Source organism: Artemia sp. Qi Xiang Cuo, chromosome 14 (assembly GCF_049724085.1).
Source record: "Artemia sp. Qi Xiang Cuo chromosome 14, ASM4972408v1, whole genome shotgun sequence".
NCBI lineage: Eukaryota > Metazoa > Arthropoda > Branchiopoda > Anostraca > Artemiidae > Artemia > Artemia sp. Qi Xiang Cuo.
In genome coordinates this window covers 28,779,867-28,799,899 of record NC_142807.1, presented here as the reverse complement: position 1 = coordinate 28,799,899, position 20,033 = coordinate 28,779,867, and the positions used below count along the sequence as shown (strand labels likewise).

The 20,033-nt window shown below is 31.7% G+C and overlaps 1 protein-coding gene and 2 long non-coding RNA genes across 4 annotated transcripts in view; 1 reads left to right on the top strand and 2 right to left on the bottom strand.

Moving 5' to 3' along the window:
* The window catches only part of LOC148944347 (uncharacterized), a 98,032-nt gene extending 93,927 nt beyond the window's left edge, over positions 1–4,105 (bottom strand). The window contains exon 1 of one of the 2 annotated variants that reach the window (XR_016142816.1): positions 3,969–4,105. This is a non-coding gene — a long non-coding RNA (uncharacterized LOC148944347). The remainder of the gene's footprint in view (positions 1–3,968) is intronic. The other variant, XR_016142815.1, reaches the window with a different exon arrangement.
* Positions 1–20,033, bottom strand: part of LOC148944346 (uncharacterized) — a 574,325-nt gene that overhangs the window by 486,279 nt on the left and 68,013 nt on the right. The gene's annotated exons all lie outside the window — the stretch shown is intronic.
* LOC148944341 (uncharacterized) overlaps positions 17,862–20,033 on the top strand; it is a 337,879-nt gene continuing 335,707 nt past the window's right edge. The window contains exon 1 of the long non-coding RNA XR_016142891.1: positions 17,862–18,013. This is a non-coding gene — a long non-coding RNA (uncharacterized LOC148944341). The remainder of the gene's footprint in view (positions 18,014–20,033) is intronic.

The following is a 20,033-nucleotide window of genomic DNA, read 5'->3' as shown; positions in this document are numbered from 1 at the left end:
ATTTACTGACCTTCAGTTGTTGGGATTTTAAAAGTTCTGCTTTTGTTTCAGCCAATCGTGTTTAACTAAAAAAAACAACGTTGTGATTTTAAAAGTTCCACTTTTTTTTCAGCCAATCGTGTTTAACAAAAAGAACAAAGGAATTATTTACTGGACCTTCAGTTGTTGTTATTTTAAAAGTTCCGCTTTTATTTCAACCAATCGCGTTTAACAAAAAAAACAAAGGAATTATTTACTGACCTTCAGTTGTTGTGATCTTTAAAAGTTCCGCTTTTATTTCTGCCAATCGTGTTTTAAAAAAAAACGGAATTATTTACTTATCTTCTGTTTTTGTGATTTTAAGTGTTACGCTTTTATTTAAACCAAATTTGTTTAAAAAAAAAAAAAAATGAATTATTTACTGACCTTAAGTTGTTGTGATTTTAAAAGTTACGATTTTATTTAAGCCAATCAAGTTTAACAAAAAAAAGGAATTATTTACTTACCTTAAGTTGTTGTTATTTTAAGAGTTACACTTTTTTTTCAGAAAATCGTGTTTAACAAAAAAAAACAAATGAATTATTTACTTGACCTTCAGTTGTTGTGATTTTAAAAGTTCCGCTTTTATTTCAACCAATCGTGTTTAACAAAAAAAACAAAGGAATTATTTACTGACCTTCAGTTGTTGTGATCTTTAAAAGTTCCGCTTTTATTTCCGCCAATCGTGTTTAACAAAAAAAACAACGGAATTATTTACTGATCTTCAGTTGTTGTGATTTTAAGAGTTCCGCTTTTATTTAACCCAAATGTGTTTAAAAAAAAAACAAAAGGAATTATTTAATGAACTTCAGTTGTTGTGATTTTAAAAGTTTCGCTTTTATTTCAGCCAATCGTGTTTAACAAAAATAAGGAATTATTTACTGACCTTCAGTTGTTGTGATTTTAAAAGTTCCGCTTTTGTTTCAGCCAATCGTTTTAAAAAAAAAAAAAAGGAATTATTTAATGACCTTGAGATGTGATTTTAAGAGTTCCACTTATTTCAGCCAATCGTGTTTAACAAAAAAAACAACGTTGTTATTTTAAAAGTTCTGATTTTATTTCAGCCAATCGTGTTTGACAAAAAAAACAAAGGAATCATGTACTGACCTTCATTTGTTGGGATTTTAAAAGTTCCGCTTTTATTTCAGCCAATCGTGTTTAACTAAAAAAAAAAAGGAAATATTTACTTACCTTCAGTTTTGTATTTTTTAAGAGTTCCTCTTTTATTTAATACAAACGTGTTTAAAAAAAAAAAAAAATGAACTATTTAATGAACTTTAGTTGTTAGTTTAATAGTTCCGCTTTTATTTAACCCAATAGTTATTAAAAAAAAAAAAAAGCAATTATTTACTGACCTTCAGTTGTTGTGATTTTAATAGTTCCGCTTTTATTTCAGCCAATCGTGTTTAACAAAAAAACAAAAGGAATAATTTACTAACCTTAAGTAGTGATTTTAAAAGTTCTGCTTTTGTTTCAGCCAGTCGTGTTTAAAAAAAAAAAATGAATTATTTACTGAACTTCAGTTGTTGTGATTTTAAAAGTTCCGCTTTTATTTCAGCCAATCGTGTTTAACAAAAAAAACAAAAGAATTATTTACTGACCTTCAGTTGTGATTTTAAAAGTTCCGATTTTATTTCAACCAATCGTGGTTAACAAAAAAAAACAATGTAATTATTTACTGACCTTCAGTTGTTTTTATTTTAAAAGTTATGCTTTTGTTTCAACAATCGTGTTTAACAAAAATAAAACAAAGGGATTATTTACTGACCTTCAGTTGTTGTGATTTTAAAAGTTCCGCTTTTGTTTCAGCCAATCGTGTTTAACAAAACAAAATGGAATCATTTACTGACCTTCAGTTGTTGTGATTTTAAAAGTTCTGCTTTTATTTCAGCCAATCGTGTTTAAAAAAAAAAAAAAAAGGAATTATTTTTTTACATTAAGTTGTGATTTTAAGAGTTCTGCTTTTGTTTCAGCCAGTCGTGTTTAAAAAAAAACAAAAGGAATCATTTACTGACCTTCAGTTGTTGTGATTTTAAAAGTTCCGCTTTTATTTCAGCCAATCGTATTTAACAATGTCTCAAACTGTTTCGCCCAAATAGGCTAATTCCCTAAAATGCCTATTACGGTTTCACCCAAATAATCGCTAAACGTAATTTCTACGTGTTCCTTTTGTTTTGGCATCACTGCGCTGTCACATTTGAAATTCCTAGGAAACCCTTTCCCCCGTTAATCTTTTCATCTCATAAATGTTCCTAGCTACACTATTAAAGTTTCGTTAGAATATCAATTTATCTCTCAGACTTAAAGATCAATGAACCCGTATTTAAAAATAGAATATTAATTTATCTCTTTAGAGTCCCGTATAATTCCTAGGGAACAAGTGATGTCATTTATAATTCCCTTTCGTGAATCAATAATTCCCCTTAGAAACAACAAATTAATTCCCCTTTCTTGAATCAATAATTCCCCTTAGAAACAACAAATTAATTCCCCTTTCTTGAATCAATAATTCCCCTTTGAAACAACAAATTAATTCCCCTTTCGTGAATCAAGAATTCCCCTTAGAAACAACAAATTAATTCCCCTTTCTTGAATCAATAATTCCCCTTAGAAACAACAAATTAATTCCCCTTTTTATCGTATATTGAGCAACCACCGATGTCCCTGATTGGCTCCTAAAAAACGGATGTTGGCTAAAAAAAAGTCTGGTTGAAAAACTTGGAGTTGAAATAAACTTGTGTGGGGAATCCCTCTTCATACTGCTATCTTTTTTGCAATGTTTAGGAACCGGAGGGGAATCCCCGCTCGTTTGGAAAGGTACCAACGGGACAAAAGCAAATAGCATGTAGTTTCAAAACGTGTTTAATCACGTGTAGAGGTCCCATAGAATAACAATGGAAGGAAAATAGCGCTATAGAATAGCATGGGAGGGAATATAATCCACCCAAATCCATAAGTACATGCTCTGGAAATGTTTTCCTATAGCTTCACGCAAATAGAATGGTAATTCCTACAGGACCGGCAGAAATGTCTTCCTATAGGACCGGTAGAAATGTCTTCCTATAGGACCGGTAGAAATATCTTCCTATAGGACCATTATAAATGTGTTCCTATAGGACAGGTAGAAATGTCTTCCTATAGGACCGGTAGAAATGTCTTCCTATAGGACCGGTAGAAATGTCTGCCTATAGGACATGTAGAAATGTCTTCCTATAGGACCGGTAGAAATGTCTTCCTATAGGACCGGTAGAGATGTCTTCCTATAGGACCGGTAGAAATGTCTTCCTATAGGACCGGTAGAAATGTCTTCCTATAGGACCGGTAGAAATGTCTTCCTATAGGACCGGTAGAAATGTCTTCCTATAGGACCGGTAGAAATGTCTTCCTATAGGACTGGTAGTATTCAATAGATACATTCTACTTTCGTATCCTGTTGTTGATTTTCTTTTTTCTTTTTTTTTATATCAGTTTTTTTATGCCGAAATACTAGGTCTTAGAATACTTGGAAATGTCAAATTTGAACGGAAGATACAAAATAAAGTGTTATTTTTAAGGAGCAATCGCCCTGTCAGATCTCAAATTTGGGCCATATTTGGTAAGCCTCAAATAGACCTGCAAATAACGCTTAGGTTCAAGCTTAGCATCTAGAGATGAGCATCTAGATTTAATAGTATTGTAAGTATGATTACTGATGTTACTGATATCCTTCTATTTCTCCTGGTAAAGCTTGACCTTGATATTTTAGAACACCGTCGTTCAGCATAGAAATTCTTTATTTATTAGTGGAATTGAACCAACTTGAATTGGCTCAGTGTGTTTGTTACACTTCATTAAATTGATGAATGAAAAATATTGAAAAATTTATCTTAACTCGAAGATTAGTATTGTAGTATATCTGATTAAAAGCAAACAGATCAACTGAATTCCATAATAAATAAAATTAGTCTTACCGACGGAGAAAACAGAAATGACAAATAAAGTGAAAAAAGCTGCGAATTTCATCATTATGTGTTGAAGTTTGGCTTATATTCTCACTTATAAATTCAAAGAATAACTGCTGAAATTAGAAAACTGCTCGGCGAATTTATACCGATTATCGGCTATGGAACTAGCTAGCAATAACATTGCGTTGGGTTTTTCACAAAATTGTATGGTTACATAAATTCCTTGGCAAAATTGCGCAGTACCTCAGGTTTTTTTTTTAATTACCTTTATGTCTATTATTGCACAATAGTTACGTACATTATCTTCAGAGCTATTTTGATTATTTACCCTCAATAATAAAATTGCTTTCAATAACATAACTGGGGTATAACAAAAATGCAATTTCTATTGTCTTCGACAAATAGTAGGTGAAAATTTGCCTGGTTTAAATTTTGTTAATTTCCTTCAGAAATAAAAAAAAGAAGTTTTCTTTTCAACTGAAAGTAAGGAGCAGCATTAAATCTTAAAATGAACAAAAATTATTACGTATATGAAAGAAGTAGCCTCCTCCTTATCGCCTCGCTCTTTACGCAAAAGTGTGAATTTTGTCCCAATTCTTCAATAACGACTCCTAAAACAGAATGGTTGTTTACTTAAAACAACAAGAAGATTTTTTTTAAGCACTAAAAAATTTTAGTGTGAAGAGCGACGTGTTGAGGATGAGGCAACCCCCTTCATATACATAATATTTTCTGTTGTTTTAATTTTTATTGTTGTTCCCTTCTTTCAGTTGAAAAACTTGTTTCTATAAAATTTAATCATAGGCAGCGTAATAGCGTTGCCAAAGTAAAGAGTGAGGCGGACACAATGTATTGTTTATAATTTTTTTTTTTTTTTAGACCAGGACATTTCGTATAGACGGAGTCGTCGTAGAAACTTCGAAAAGGGCTCATTCGATTGAAACTAAAGTGCCCTTTTTATTAGTCAAAAGGAATTGGAGGGCAACCAACTCGACTCCCAAGCCCATCATTTCCTCAAACGCATCCAGTCAACATTTTTAGATAGCCATTTTGTTCAGCATAGTTCAAAGGTCTGGAAATTATGTCTTTGAGGACAACAACCTCCGCACAGCCCGGGGACATAAAGATTTTTATAGAAAGAGTTGTTGTATACGCTTCAGAAGGGGCTTATTTGATTGGTAATCATAGGTCTTTGTGCCCTTCTTAAGAGTCAAAGTAATCAGAGGACAGACCCCCCCCCCAAATCGTCGTATTTTCCCGAAATATATCTGATAGAAATTTCGAGATGGCCATTTGTTGTCGTATAAAGATTCGATTGGAAATTGTAATGGTTTATGTCCTTATTAATAGCCAAAAATGATTGGAATGCAACATCCCCCCCCCGCCCATCATTTCCCAAAACACATATAATCAACTTTTAGAGATAACCGTTTTTATCAACGTAGTTGACAGGTTTGGAAATTAGGTCTTTGAGGATGACAAACCCCCACAGCAGTAGTAACCTATCTAGTACTTTGACACCTACATTCACGCCTACAAGAATATGCTCAAAAGTGTAATAGATACGAACCCTACATTCAAGCGTACATTCACGCCTAAAAGAATATGCAACATGGTTTCACGTGGACATTGCAAAAAAGTTGACAACCTAAAAAGTACTCAAACACGTTTTGAAACTATAGTCAAGGTTATATAAGACAACCAGACTGGTTTTTGAGGCAACATCTGTTTTATGAGCCAATCAGAGACAGCGGAGGTTTCTCAATATACGATAACTTGATTGGTGATTGGATTCAAATAAAAGGAATGGTTTTCATTACAATTCATATTAGTAGGAGAATTGAATTCAGAGAGAATAGTTTAATTGAGAGGATATTAGTAGAGAAAATGAGTGGTGCATTTACATTATTGGAGATTAATTGTGGAGCCGGTAGCAGCAGCAATGATATACGAGTACCCAATGTGGCTGTGGAAATAACCGGAGGCTGTAAACTATGCCTTAAATGGGACGATATGTATGATAGATACGTGATATCATTAAGCAAATTTAAGCAGGAGGAGCAACTATGTTTTGCTGCGAAACTGAATATTGTGCATAGAAATAAACTTCGGGCAGCATTAGATGTAGTAGCAAAATATAATGATGAGAAAAAAATACATCAGTGAATCTCATTGTTGTAATTATGCTCAATAAAATTGTTTCTAAATCAAAGGTATTTTTCTTTCTATAGTAGACTAGCGTATATTTTTTAGAATAGAAAAAATTCTGGTTAGTCTGAAGTTGGTTGTGAGAGAGTTATGATTCTAAAAAATGAATAGATTCTGGAAAGATCTAATAATGGGGAATCTAGTGTTTATGGACAAACTTTTGATTCTATATGAAGATTTTCTTGACTTGTCTATTCAAAGGAAGAAATTTTCTCGGGAAGTGGTTGTCAAATATAATGAAAACTGATTCCCCATCATAAAAGTATTGCATGAAGCTTTTACGTCGTGGTCCAAATGCATTTGCACAATTTATTGATATATTGATCACGACACGGCAAAATGATATTGTGGATATGCTTTTAAACATTAGTTTAGAAATTTAGAACTTTTTTCATGAGAAAGATTGGCGTTCAAGGATGATTTACTCCCCTCTCTCTCTCTCTCTATCCCAGTCAATTTTTTCCTGTTGGTAGCTCAGTTTCATTGTGGCAGTGAGAGTGTCAACACATGAAAAAATGTTCAATACATGCCCGCTATGTATGCGCACACTGGGCAGCTGGTCATCATGTGAGAATTGTACAATGATTGATGAGTATGATGAAAAGTGTAGATTATGCAACCCGTGTAAATTGCATAGAGGATACGCTGTACAAATTAAAGGTAGTAAATCCTGTCTTGAAGAGGAGTGTGACTCTCATCCTAGAGGGCACCTATGCTCCAATTGCCACTATGATAAAAATAATCAATGGGAGAATACATATCCCGGTATGATTGGAAAGAATCCTAACCGTGATTTTAGTTTATTGCTACGAGATTGGTATCGTCATGGTTTTAGATTGTTCTGGGAGGAGGAGCCGGGTCAACGATTCAACTGCTGGAACAACAAAAGAATATGGTTTCTACGTCATCGTTGTGAAGACAATGGGTGTTATGATTATAAGCCCACTGATTTTTATTTGGCTGTGACGGAGTGTCATTCGACACTTGAGAACACTGTTTGTGAAATTGCTTCAAATAAAAAAATTGAAACATGTGAATTCTATAGAATGAATGAGAATACTATCATTGACTATACAAAGACATATGACAAGAGTGAAGTTACACTCTATCGTAGAAAATGTGACCCTGACATTGCACTACATCAGGATCAGTACACTGTGAATTCAGATAATCTACCTGCATTAGTTGTTGTCGACAAATACCTATACCTAGTAGAAGATTGTTTGATTGACATTTGCAAAAAGGGGTAAGGGATTTGCGGATTGGAGTGTAACTCGAGAGTAGCTTGTTATTAAAAAATTGGATGCTACAATCAGAATTGTTTGATTGACATTTGCAAAAAAGGGTAAGGGATTTGCGAATCAGATTGTATGAAGGTGGAAAAAAAAGAAAAAAAAGATTTAAACTGATTATCAGTTAAGGTAACCCCTCGGGGTTGTTAACTCAGGAAATTTGTTATAAATTTGAGACAACATCAATCTATGAAAATGGTTAATGATGATAGAATGATATTGTGATTTGACCTAGCTTTACCTTTCCGATGTGTTCTGTATAATACACAAGTTGTGTTTGAACAGTGTTGTCAGTTTAAAATAGGGTCCAACGTTATAGTATACTAAAAAGTTGATACTAAGAGATATGTAGATGGCAAGAAAATAATTTTAATAAAGAAATTCAGGACAAACCTTAGAAATCCTTGCAAATCAAGTAGTAAGGTGTATGTGAGTACGAACCATCAAGGATTATAAGAACCAATGACCCTAACCATCAGAGACATCAACCCCCCAAAGGTCCCCACTCCCCAAACTCGAAGGGTGCCTCCTCCCCTCCAACTTTTTTGCCCCCAGTCCCCCCAATTTTTTTTTTTATTTTTGTTTTGGCAATTGACATTTTTTCTGATAACAAGTATCATTCATTACCATCATAGCTTTCAAATGTGAAACTTAAGTCCAATTTTGGATCGAAAAATAAATTATTTCTGTAAAATCTGTGTTAATAAGGGTTTTTGACCGTAAACTCTAGTTTTTTGTAAGAAAATTATGAAAAATACAATTCGTTGGCTCAAATGTGGAACTTAAGTCAATTTATGGATCGAAAAATAAAGATATTTCCTTAAAATCTGAGCTAATTAGGGTTTTTGACCGTAAACTATAGTTTTTTGTAAGAAAATAATGGAAAATACAATTCTCTGGTCAAAATTTGAGAATTAAGTTCCTTTATGGATCGAAAAAATAGATTATTTCTTTAAAATCTGAGCTAAAAAGAGTTTTTGATTGTAAAATCTATTTTTTTGTCAGAAAATTATGGAAAATACAATTTTCTGGTTCAAATGTGAATCTTAAATCCTTTTTTGGATCGAAAATCAAACTATTTCCGTAAAATCTGAGTTAATAAGGGTTCTTGACTGTAAACTCTAGTTTTTTGTAACAAAATTATGGAAAATACAATTCTCTGGTTCAAATGTGAAATTTAAGTCCATTTTTGGATCGAAAAATAAGCTATTTCTGTAAAATCTGAGTTAATAAGGGTTTTTGACCGTAAACTCTAGTTTTTTGTAAGAAAATTATGGAAAATACAATTCTCTGGTTCAAATGTGAAATTTAAGTCCATTTTCGGATCGAAAAATAAAACTATTTCTGTAAAATCTGAGCTAATAAGGGTTTTTGACCGTAAACTATAGTTTTTTGTAAGAAAATAATGGAAAATACAATTCTCTGGTTCAAATGTGAAATTTAAGTCCATTTTTGGATCGAAAAATAAAACTATTTCCGTAAAATCTCAGCTAATTAGGGTTTTTCACCGTAAACTATAGTTTTTTGTAAGAAAATTATGAAAAATACAATTCTCTGGTTCAAATGTGAGACTTAAGTCCATTTTTGGATCGAAAAAATAAACTATTTCTGTAAAATCTGAGCTAATAAGGGTTTTTGACCGTAAACTCTAGTTTGTTGTAAGAAAATTATGGAAAATACAATTCGTTGGCTCAAATGTGAAACTTAAGTCCATTTATGGATCGAAAAATAAAACTATTTCCGTAAAATCTGTGCTAATTAGGGTTTTTCACCGTAAACTATAGTTTTTTGTAAGAAAATTATGGAAAATACAATTCTCTGGCTCAAATGTGAAACTTAAGTCCATTTTCGGATCGTAAAATAAAACTATTTCTGTAAAATCTGAGCTAATAAGGGTTTTTGACCGTAAACTATAGTTTTTTGTAAGAAAATAATGGAAAATACAATTCTCTGGTTCAAATGTGAAACTTAAGTCCATTTTTGGATCGAAAAATAAAACTATTTCCGTAAAATCTCAGCTAATTAGGGTTTTTCACCGTAAACTCTAGTTTTTTGTAAGAAAATTATGAAAAATACAAGTCCCTGGTTCAAATGTGAGACATAAGTCCATTTTTGGATCGAAAAAATAAAATATTTCTGTAAAATCTGAGTTAATAAGGGTTTTTGACCGTAAACTCTAGTTTGTCGTGAGAAGATTATGGAAAATACTATTCTTTGGCTCAAATGTGAAAATTAAGTCCATTTATGGATCGAAAAATAAAACTATTTCCGTAAAATCTGTGCTAATTAGGGTTTTTCACCGTAAACTATAGTTTTTTGTAAGAAAATTATGGAAAATACAATTCTCTGGCTCAAATGTGAAACTTAAGTCCTTTTTTGGATCAAAAATAAAACTATTTCCGTAAAATCTGAGTTAATAAGGGTTTTTGACTGTAAACTCTAGTTTTTTTGTAAAAAAATTATGGAAAATACAATTCTCTGGTTCAAATGTGAAACTTAAGTCCATTTTTGGATCGAAAAATAAAACTTTTTCCGTAAAATCTGAGCTAATAAGGGTTTTTGACCGTAAACTCTAGTTTTTTGTAAAAAAATTATGGAAAATACAATTATCTGGTTCAAATGTGAAAATTAAGTCCAATTATGGATCTAAAAAAAAAACTATTTCTGTAAAATCTGAGCTAATAAGTGTTTTTACCGTAAACTCTAGTTTTTGTAAGAAAATTATGGAAAATACATTTTCTTGGCTGAAATGTGAAACTTAAGTCCATTTGTGGGTCGAAAAATAAAACTAATTCCATTAAATCTGGTCTAATGAGGGTCTTTGACAGTAAAATCTATTTGTTTTTTATGAAATCTATGGAAAATACAATTCTCTGGTTCAAATGTGAAAGTTGAGTCCATTTTTGGATCGAAAAAATAAACTATTTCTGTAAAATCTGAGTTAATAAGGGTTTTTGACCGTAAAATCTAGTTTTTTGTAAGAAAATTATGAAAAATACAATTCTCTGGTTCAAATGTGAAACTTAAGTCCTTTTTGGATCGAAAAATAAAACTATTTCCGTAAAATCTGAGTTAATAAGGGTTTTTACTGTAAACTAGTTTTTTGTAATAAAATTATGGAAAATACAATTTGTTGGCTCATAGGTGAAACTTAAATCCATTTTTCGTTGAGTCTCAGAATGAATAAATTCTTTATCAACAGCCTTTGTCAGATACATCAAATACAATTTAAAAAATCTAAATTTCAGAATGAATAAACTCTTTAACAACATCCTTTATCGCATATGTAGGATAAAAATGACAAAATCTTAGTATCAGAGTGAATATTTTTTAACAACATCCTTTGCCAGATACATCGAATAAAATTTATAAGATATAAGTGTGAGAGTGAATAAATTTTTCTATCAACATCCTTTTTCAGATACATCAAATAAAATTGACAAAATCTAAATTTCAGAATGAATAAATGCTTCAACAACATCCTTTATTGGATATTTCGGATAAAATTGACAAAATCTAAGCATCAGAGTGACTAAATTCTATATCAACATCCTTTTCTCGAATATATAGGATAAAATTTACAGAATCTAAGTGTCAGTGTAAATAAATTTTTTTTATCAGCATACTTTGTCAGATACATCAAATAAAATTGACAAAATCTAAATTTCAGAATGAATAAATTCATTATCAACATCCTTTGTCGGATATGTCCGATAAAATTGATCAAATATAAGTGTCAGAGTGAATAAATTTTATTTATCAACATCCATTGTCAGATACATCAAATAAAATTGACAAAATCTAAATTTCAGAATGAATAAATGCTTTAACAACATCTTTTATCGGATATGTGGGATAAAATAACAAAATCTAAGTATCAGAGTGACTAAATTCTTTATCAACATCCTTTTTTCGGATACATAGGATAAAATTGACAGAATCTAAGCGTCAGTGTGAATAATTTTTTTTTATCAACATCCTTTGTCAGATACATCAAATAAAATTGACAAAATCTAAATTTCAGAATGAATAAATTCATTATCAACATCACATGTCAGATATGTCGGATAAAATTGACAAAATATAAGTGACAGAGTGAATAAATTTTTTTTTATCAACATCCTTTTGTCAGATACATGAAATAAAATTTACAAAATCTAAAATTCAGACTGAAGAAATACTTTAACAACATCCTTTATGTTTGTCGTTATGTTTGTTGTCTTTATTTTATGTCGGATAAAATTTTATCCGACATATCAGATAAAGGATGTTGTTAAAGTATTTCTTCATTCTGAAATTTAGATTTTTTTTTCAATTTTATTTGATGTATCTGACAAAATGATGTTGATAAAAAAAAATTTATTCACTCTGTCACTTATATTTTGTCAATTTTATCCGACATATCCGACAAAGGATGTTGATAATGAATTTATTCATTATGAAATTTAGATTTTGTCAATTTTATTTGATTTATCTGACAAAGGATGTTGATAAAAAAATCATTCACTCTGACGCTTAGATTCTGTCAATTTTATCCTATGTATCCGAGAAAAGGATGTTGATATAGAATTTTGTCACTCTGATACTTAGATTTTGTCATTTTATCCGACATATCCGATAAAGGATGTTGTTAAAGCATTTATTCATTCTGAAATTTAGATTTTATCAATTTTATTTGATGTATCTGACAATGGATGTTGATAAGAAAAAATTATTCCCTGTGACACTTATATTTTATCAATTTTATCCAACATATCCGACAAAGGATGTTGATAATGAATTTATTCATTCTGAAATTTAGATTTTGTCAATTTTATTTGATGTATCTGACAAAGGATGCTGATAAAAAAAGATTATTCACACTGACACTTAGATTCTGTCAACTTTATCCTATGTATTCGAGAAAAGAATGTTGATATAGAATTTAGTCACTCTGATACTTAGATTTTTTCAATTTAATCCGACATATCCGACAAAGGATGTTGATAATAAATTTATTCATTCTAAAATTTAGATTTTGTCAATTTTATTTGATGTATCTGACAAAGGATGTTTATAAAAAAAAAATTATTCACACCGACACTTAGATTCTGTCAATTTTATCCTATGTATCTTAGAAAAGGATGTTGATAAAAAATTTTAGTCACTCTGATACTTAGATTTTGTCAACTTTATCCGACATATCCGATAAAGGATGTTGTTGAAGCATTTATTCATTCTGAAATTTATATTTTGTCAATTTTATTTGATGTATCTGACAAAGGATGTTGATAGAAAAATTTATTCACTCTGACACTTATATTTTATCAATTTTATTCGATGTATCTGGCAAAGGATGTTGTTAAAAAAAATATTCACTCTGATACTTAGATTTTGTCAATTTTATTTGATGTATCTGACAAAGGATGTTGATAGAAAAATTTATTCACTCTGACACTTATATTTTATCAATTTTATTCGATGTATCTGGCAAGGGATGTTGTAAAAAAAAAATATTCACTCTGATAGTTGGATTTTGTCAATTTTATCCGACATATCCGACAAAGGATGTTGATAATGAATTTATTCATTCTGACATTTAGATTTTGTTAATTTTATTTGATTTATCTGACAAAGGATGTTGATAACGAATTTATTCACTCTGAGACTTAACAAGAAATGGATTTAAGTTTCACCTATGAGCCAACGAATTATATTTTCCATAATTTTCTTGCAAAAAACTAGAGTTTACAGTCAAAAACCCTTATTAACTCAGATTTTAAGGAAATAGTTTATTTTTTCGATCCAAAAAAGGACTTAAGTTTCACATTTGAACCAAAGAATTGTATTCTCCATAATTTTCTTACAAAAAACTATAGTTTACGGTCAAAAACCCTAATTAGCTCAGATTTTACGGAAATAGTTTTATTTTTCGATCCATAAATGGACTTAAGTTTCTAGAGTTTACGGTCAGAAACCCTTATTAACTGAGATTCCACGGAAAAAGTTATATTTTTCGATCCAAAAATAGACTTAAGTTTCACATTTGAACCAGAGAATTGTATTTTCCATAATTTTCTTACAAAAAATTAGAGTTTACGGTCAAAAACCCTTATTAACTCAGATTTTACAGAAATAGTTTTATTTTTCGATCCAAAAAAGGACTTAAGTTTCAAATTTGAACCAGAGAATTGTATTTTCCATAATTTTCTTACAAAAAACTAGAGTTTACGGTCAAAAAACTTATTAGCTCAGATTTTACAGAAATAGTTTTATTTTTCGATCCAAAAATGGACTTAAGTTTCACATTTGAACCAGAGAAATGTATTTTTCATAATTTTCTTACAAAAAACTAGAGTTTACGGTCAAAAACCCTTATTAACACAGATTTTACAGAAATAATTTATTTTTCGATCCAAAATTGGACTTAAGTTTCACATTTTAAAGATATGATGGTAATGATTTATACTTGTTATCATAAAAAATGTCAATTGCCAAAAAAAAAATCAAAAAAAAAATTGGGGGAGGGGGGCCAAAAAGTTGGAGGGGAGGGGGCAACCGGCGAGTTTGGGGATAGGAGACCTTTGGGGGTTGATGTCTCTGCTGGTTAGGGTCATTGGTTCTTATGATCCTTGATGGTTCGTAGTCACATACACCTTACTACTTGATTTGCAAGGATTTCTAAGGTTTGTCCTGAATTTCTTTATTAAAATTATTTTCTTGCCATCTACATCTCTCTTGGTATCAAATTTTTAGTATACTATAACGTTGGACCCTATTTTAAACTGACAACACTGTTCAAACACAACTTACGTATTATACAGAATACATCGGAGAGGTAAAGCTAGGTCAACTCGCAAAGTCATTCTATCATCATTAACCATTTTCATAGATTGATGTTGTCTCAACTTTATAACCAATTGCCTGAGTTAACAACCCCGAGGGGTTACCTTAACTGATAATCAGTTTAACCCTTTTTTTCTTTTTTTTTTCACCTTCATACAATCCAATTCGCAAATCCCTTACCCCTTTTTGCAAATGTCAATCAAACAATTCTGATTGTAGTATCCAATTTTTTAATAACAAACTACTCTCGAGTTACACTCCAATCCGCAAATCCCTTACCCCTTTTTGCGAATGGCAATCAAACAATCTTCTACTAGGCATAGGTATTTGTCGACAACAACTAATACAGGTAGATTATCTGAATTCACAGTGTACTGATCCTGATGTACTGCAATGTCAGGGTCACATTTTCTACAGTAGAGTGTAACTTCACTCTTGTCATATCTCTTTGTATAGTCGATGATACTATTTTCATTCATTCTATAGAATTCACATGTTTCAATTTGTTTATTTGAAGCAATTACACAAAAAGCGTCCTCAAGCGTCGAATGACACTCCGTCACAACCAAATAAAAATCAGTGGGCTTATAATCATAACACCCATTGTCTTCACAACGATGACGTAGAAACCATATTCTTTTGTTGTTCCAACAGTTGAATCGTTGACCCGGCTCCTCCTCCCAGAACAATCTAAAACCACGACGATACCAATCTCTCAGCAATAAACTAAAATCACGGTTAGGATTCTTTCCGATCATACCGGGATATGTATTCTCCCATTAGTTACATTTATCATAGTTGCAATTGGAGCAAAGGTGACCTCTAGGATGAGATTCACACATCACTTCAAGACAGGAATTACAACCTTTAATTTGTACGGAATATCCTCTATGCAATTTACCCGGGTTGCATAATCTGCACTTTTCATCATACTCATCAATCATTGTACAATTCTCACATGATGACTAGCTGCCCAGTGTATACATACATAGCGGACATGTATGGAACATTTTTTCATGTGTTGACACTCTCACTACCACAATGAAACTGAGCTACCAACAGCAACAAATTGACTGGGATAGAGAGAGAGAGGAGTAAATCATCCTTGAACGCCATCTTTCTCGTGAAAAAAGTCCTAAATTCATAAACTAATGTTTAAAAGCATATCCACAATATCAGTTTGCCGTGTCGTGATCAATATATCAATAAATTGTGTAAATGTTTTTTGACCACGACGTAAAAGCTTCATACAATAGTTTAATGATGGAGAACAAGTTTTCATTATATCGAGAAGCATTCCCTGAGAAAATATCTTCCTTTGAATAGACAGCTCTAGAAAATCATCATCTAGAATCAAACGTTTTTCCATAAGCACTAGATTCCCCGTGATTTGCTCTTTTTCAAATCTATCCATTTTTTTAGAGTCCTAACACTCTCACAATCAACTTCAGACTAACAAGAATTTTTTTTACTCTAAAAAATATATGCTAGTCTACTATAGACAGAAAAATACCTTTGATTTAGAAACAATTTTATTGAGCAGAATTACAACAACAATATTCACTGATGCATTTTTTTCTCATCAATATATTTCGCTAGCACATCTAATGCTGCCCGAAGTCTATGTATATGCACAATATTCAGTTTCGCACCAAAACATAGTTGCTCCTCCTGCTTAAATTTGCTTAATGATATCACGTATCTAGCATACATATCGTCCCATTCAAGGCATAGTCTACAGCCTCCAGTTATTTCCACAGCCACATTGGATACTCGTATATCATTGCTGCTGCTGCCGGCTCGATCATTACTCTCCAATAATGTAAATGCACCACTCATTTTCTCAGCTAATATCCTCTCAAATAAACTATTCTCTCTGAATTCAATTCTCTTACTAATATGAATTGTAATGAAAACCATTCCTTTTATTTGAATCCAATCACCAATCAAGTTATCGTGTATTGAGCAACCTCCGCTGTCTCTGATTGGCTCATAAAACGGATGTTGCCTCAAAAACCACTCTGGTTGTCTTATATAACCTTGACTATAGTTTCAAAACGTGTTTGAGCACTTTGTAGGTTTGCCAGTTTTTTTGCAATGTCCACGTGAAACCATGCTGCATATTCTTGTAGGCGTGAATGTATGCTTGAATGTAGGGTTCGTATCTATTACACTTTTGAGCATATTCTTGTAGGCGTGAATGTAGGTGTCAAAGTAATAGATAGGTTACTAATGCTGTGGGGGTTTTTCATCCTCAAAGACCTAATTTCTAAACCTGTCAACTACGTTGATAAAAACGGTTATCTCTAAAATTTGATTATATATATTTTGGGAAATGATGGGTGGGGGGGGGGTTGTTGCATTCCAATCATTTTTTACTATTAATAAGGGCATAAACCCTTACAATTTGCAATCGAATCTTTTTACGAATACAAATGGCCATCTCGAAATTTCTTTCAGATATATTTCGGGAAAATACGACGTTTGGGGGGGGGGTCTGTCCTCTGATTACTTTGACTCTTAAGAAGGGCACAAAGACCTATGATTACCAATCAAATAAGCCCCTTCTGAAGCGTATACAACAACTCTTTCTATAAAAATCTTTATGTCCCTGGGCTATGCGGAGGTTGTTGTCCTCAAAGACATAATTTCCAGACCTTTGAACTATGCTTAACAAAATGGCTATCTAAATATGTTGACTGGATGCGTTTGAGGAAATGATGGGCTTGGGAGGCGAGTTGGTTGCCCTCCAATTACTTTTGACTATTAAAAAGGGCACTAGCCCCTTGACTTTCAATCGAATGAGCCCTTTTCGAAGTTTCTACGACGACTCCGTCTATACGAAACGTCCTGGTCTAAAAATCAAAAAAAAAATGATAAACAATGTATTGTGTCCGCCTCGCTCTTTACTTTGGCAACGCTATTACGCTGCCTATGATTAAATTTTATAGAAACAAGTCTTTCAACTGAAAGAAGGGAACAACAATAAAAATTAAAACAACAGAAAATATTATGTATATGAAGGGGGTTTCCTCATCCTCAACACGTCGCTCTTCATCCTAAAATTTTGTAGTGCTTAAAAAAAATCTTCTTGTTGTTTTAAGTAAACAACAATTCTGTTTTAGGAGTCTTTATTGAAGAATTGGGAAAAATTCAAACTTTTGCGTAAAGAGCGAGGCGATAAGGAGGAGGCGACTTCTTTCATATACGTATTGATTTTTGTTCATTTTAAGATTTAATGTTGCTCCTTACTTTCAGTTGAAAAGAAAACTTTTTTTTTATTTCTGAAGGAAATTAACAAAATTTAAACCAGGCAAATTTTCACCTACTATTTGTCGAAGACAATAGAAATTGCATTTTTGTTATACCCCAGTTATGTTATTGAAAGCAATTTTATTATTGAGGGTAAATAATCAAAATAGCTCTGAAGATAATGTACGTAACTATTGTGCAATAATAGACATAAAGGTAATTAAAAAAAAACCTGAGGTACTGCGCAATTTTGCCAAGGCATTTATGTAACCATATAATTTTGTGAAAAACCCAACGTAATGTTATTGCTAGCTAGTTCCATACCCGATAATCGGTATAAATTCGCCGAGCAGTTTTCTAATTTCAGCAGTTATTCTTTGAATTTATAAGTGAGAATATAAGCCAAACTTCAACACATAATGATGAAATTCGCAGCCTTTTTCACTTTATTTGTCATTTCTGTTTTCTCCGTCGGTAAGACTAATTTTATTTATTATGGAATTCAGTTGATCTGTTTGCTTTTAATCAGATATAATACAATACTAATCTTAAAGTTAAGATAAATTTTTCAATATTTTTCATTCATACATTTAATGAAGTGTAACAAACACACTGAGCCAATTTAAGTTGGTTCAATTCCACTAATAAATAAAGAATTTCTATGCTGAACGACGGTGTTCTAAAATATCAAGGTCAAGCTTTACCAGGAGAAATAGAAGGATATCAGTAACATCAGTAATCATACTTACAATACTATTAAATCTAGATGCTCATCTCTAGATGCTAAGCTTGAACCTAAGCGTTATTTTCAGGTCTATTTGAGGCTTACCAAACATGGCCCAAATTTGAGATCTGACAGGGCGATTGCTCCTTAAAAATAACACTTTATTTTGTATCTTCCGTTCAAATTTGACATTCCCAAGTATTCTAAGACCTAGTATTTCGGCATAAAAAAAAACCTGATCTAAAAAAAAAAAGAAAAAAGAAGATCAACAACAGCATACGAACACTCATCCACGACCATGCTTCTCGGGATCAAAATAAAAAAAAGTAGCACTTGTTAATTATTCAAAACATACTCAAGAATTTTGATCTTAATTTAATGTCTGAGAAAATCAGTTTCATAGCCGCAAAGACTGTTGACGAGTAGAAGAATGCATTGGGCTTATATAATTTTGGCTATATATTTGCACATTTGAAGTGGTGGGGGTAGAGTATAGCGGGTCTGCATGCAATATGTTTTAGCTACAATTATTTTGCATATTAAGAAGTAAAAATAGCTTTCAACTTCACGCTGTCCAAATACTTCACCAGCACCCCCCCCCTCTCCCTAATGTGCAAATATATAGGCCAAATTATATAAATCCAAAACATTCTGTCAAAATAAATAAGTCTTGTGGCTATGAAATGTGAAACCGGTTTTTTACTGATCTACAGATCAAAATTCTTGAGTGTGTTCTGAATAATTAACAAGTACCAAAAAAGATTTTCCGAATGAAAGTAAAGTTTTGCTAAGGCTATCTTCAAAAAATTTTGAAATGTAGCAACTGTAGCCAGCTGGTAAATACAAAGTTTTAATAGTCTTTTCCTTTTGATATACTAAAAAAAAACTTTCTGAAAAAAAAGTTTCCAAAGAAAAGTAAAGGCCATATTAAACTTGAGATCAGAAGAAATAAAACCTACAATAACTCAAACTCAAAACAACCAGACATAACTATTAAAGAATAAATTAAATCCAAAACGGACAGAAATTAAATAAACAATCATAGGAAAAAGAACATACAACAGGTACTAATATAAATGAATATATAAGTCTAAAAACGAGTAAAGCTTAAGTTGAATATATAAATCAAGCTTAAAACGAAAAAAAAAATTTTACTAATGAGGCACTAATGAAACCCAAAACGAACAGAAATTAAATAAACAATCATAGCTAGCAAACAAACGATAGTTATTAAAATAAATGAAAAAATAAATCTTAAAACGAATGAAACCTAAATTGAATATGCAAATTCAGCTTGAAATGAACAAAAATCTCTACAAAGAAGAGTTTGGGTGATGCCTCCTTCTTGTAGGGCTACTGTAAAAGTCTAAAACCTACTGCGTCATTGGCGCTTTACTGAAAGATATATGTGTCTTGAATAGCCTTGAAAAGTACACCAAAACCAAACATAATGTTTGATATATAATGCAATTAATTGTTGAAAGATCATCAGTTCAAGATTGTATTCACTGTACTTTTATTTTCGTTTTCAATGCTGCAATTACTGGAACAGAACATATTTGTAATATAATTCGTTTTCAATGAAGCACTAATGATGTAGTAGGCCTTAGACTTTTATAGTTAGGGAAGGGGACAGTATCCAAACTCTTGTTTGTAGTGAAGCTACATTTGTCTTGAACGATCCTGGAAAGAACTAATAAAAATAAACTAAATATTTTATCCATAATCACATTCATTACTGAAAGCTCATCAGTTCAAAATTTAAGTCAC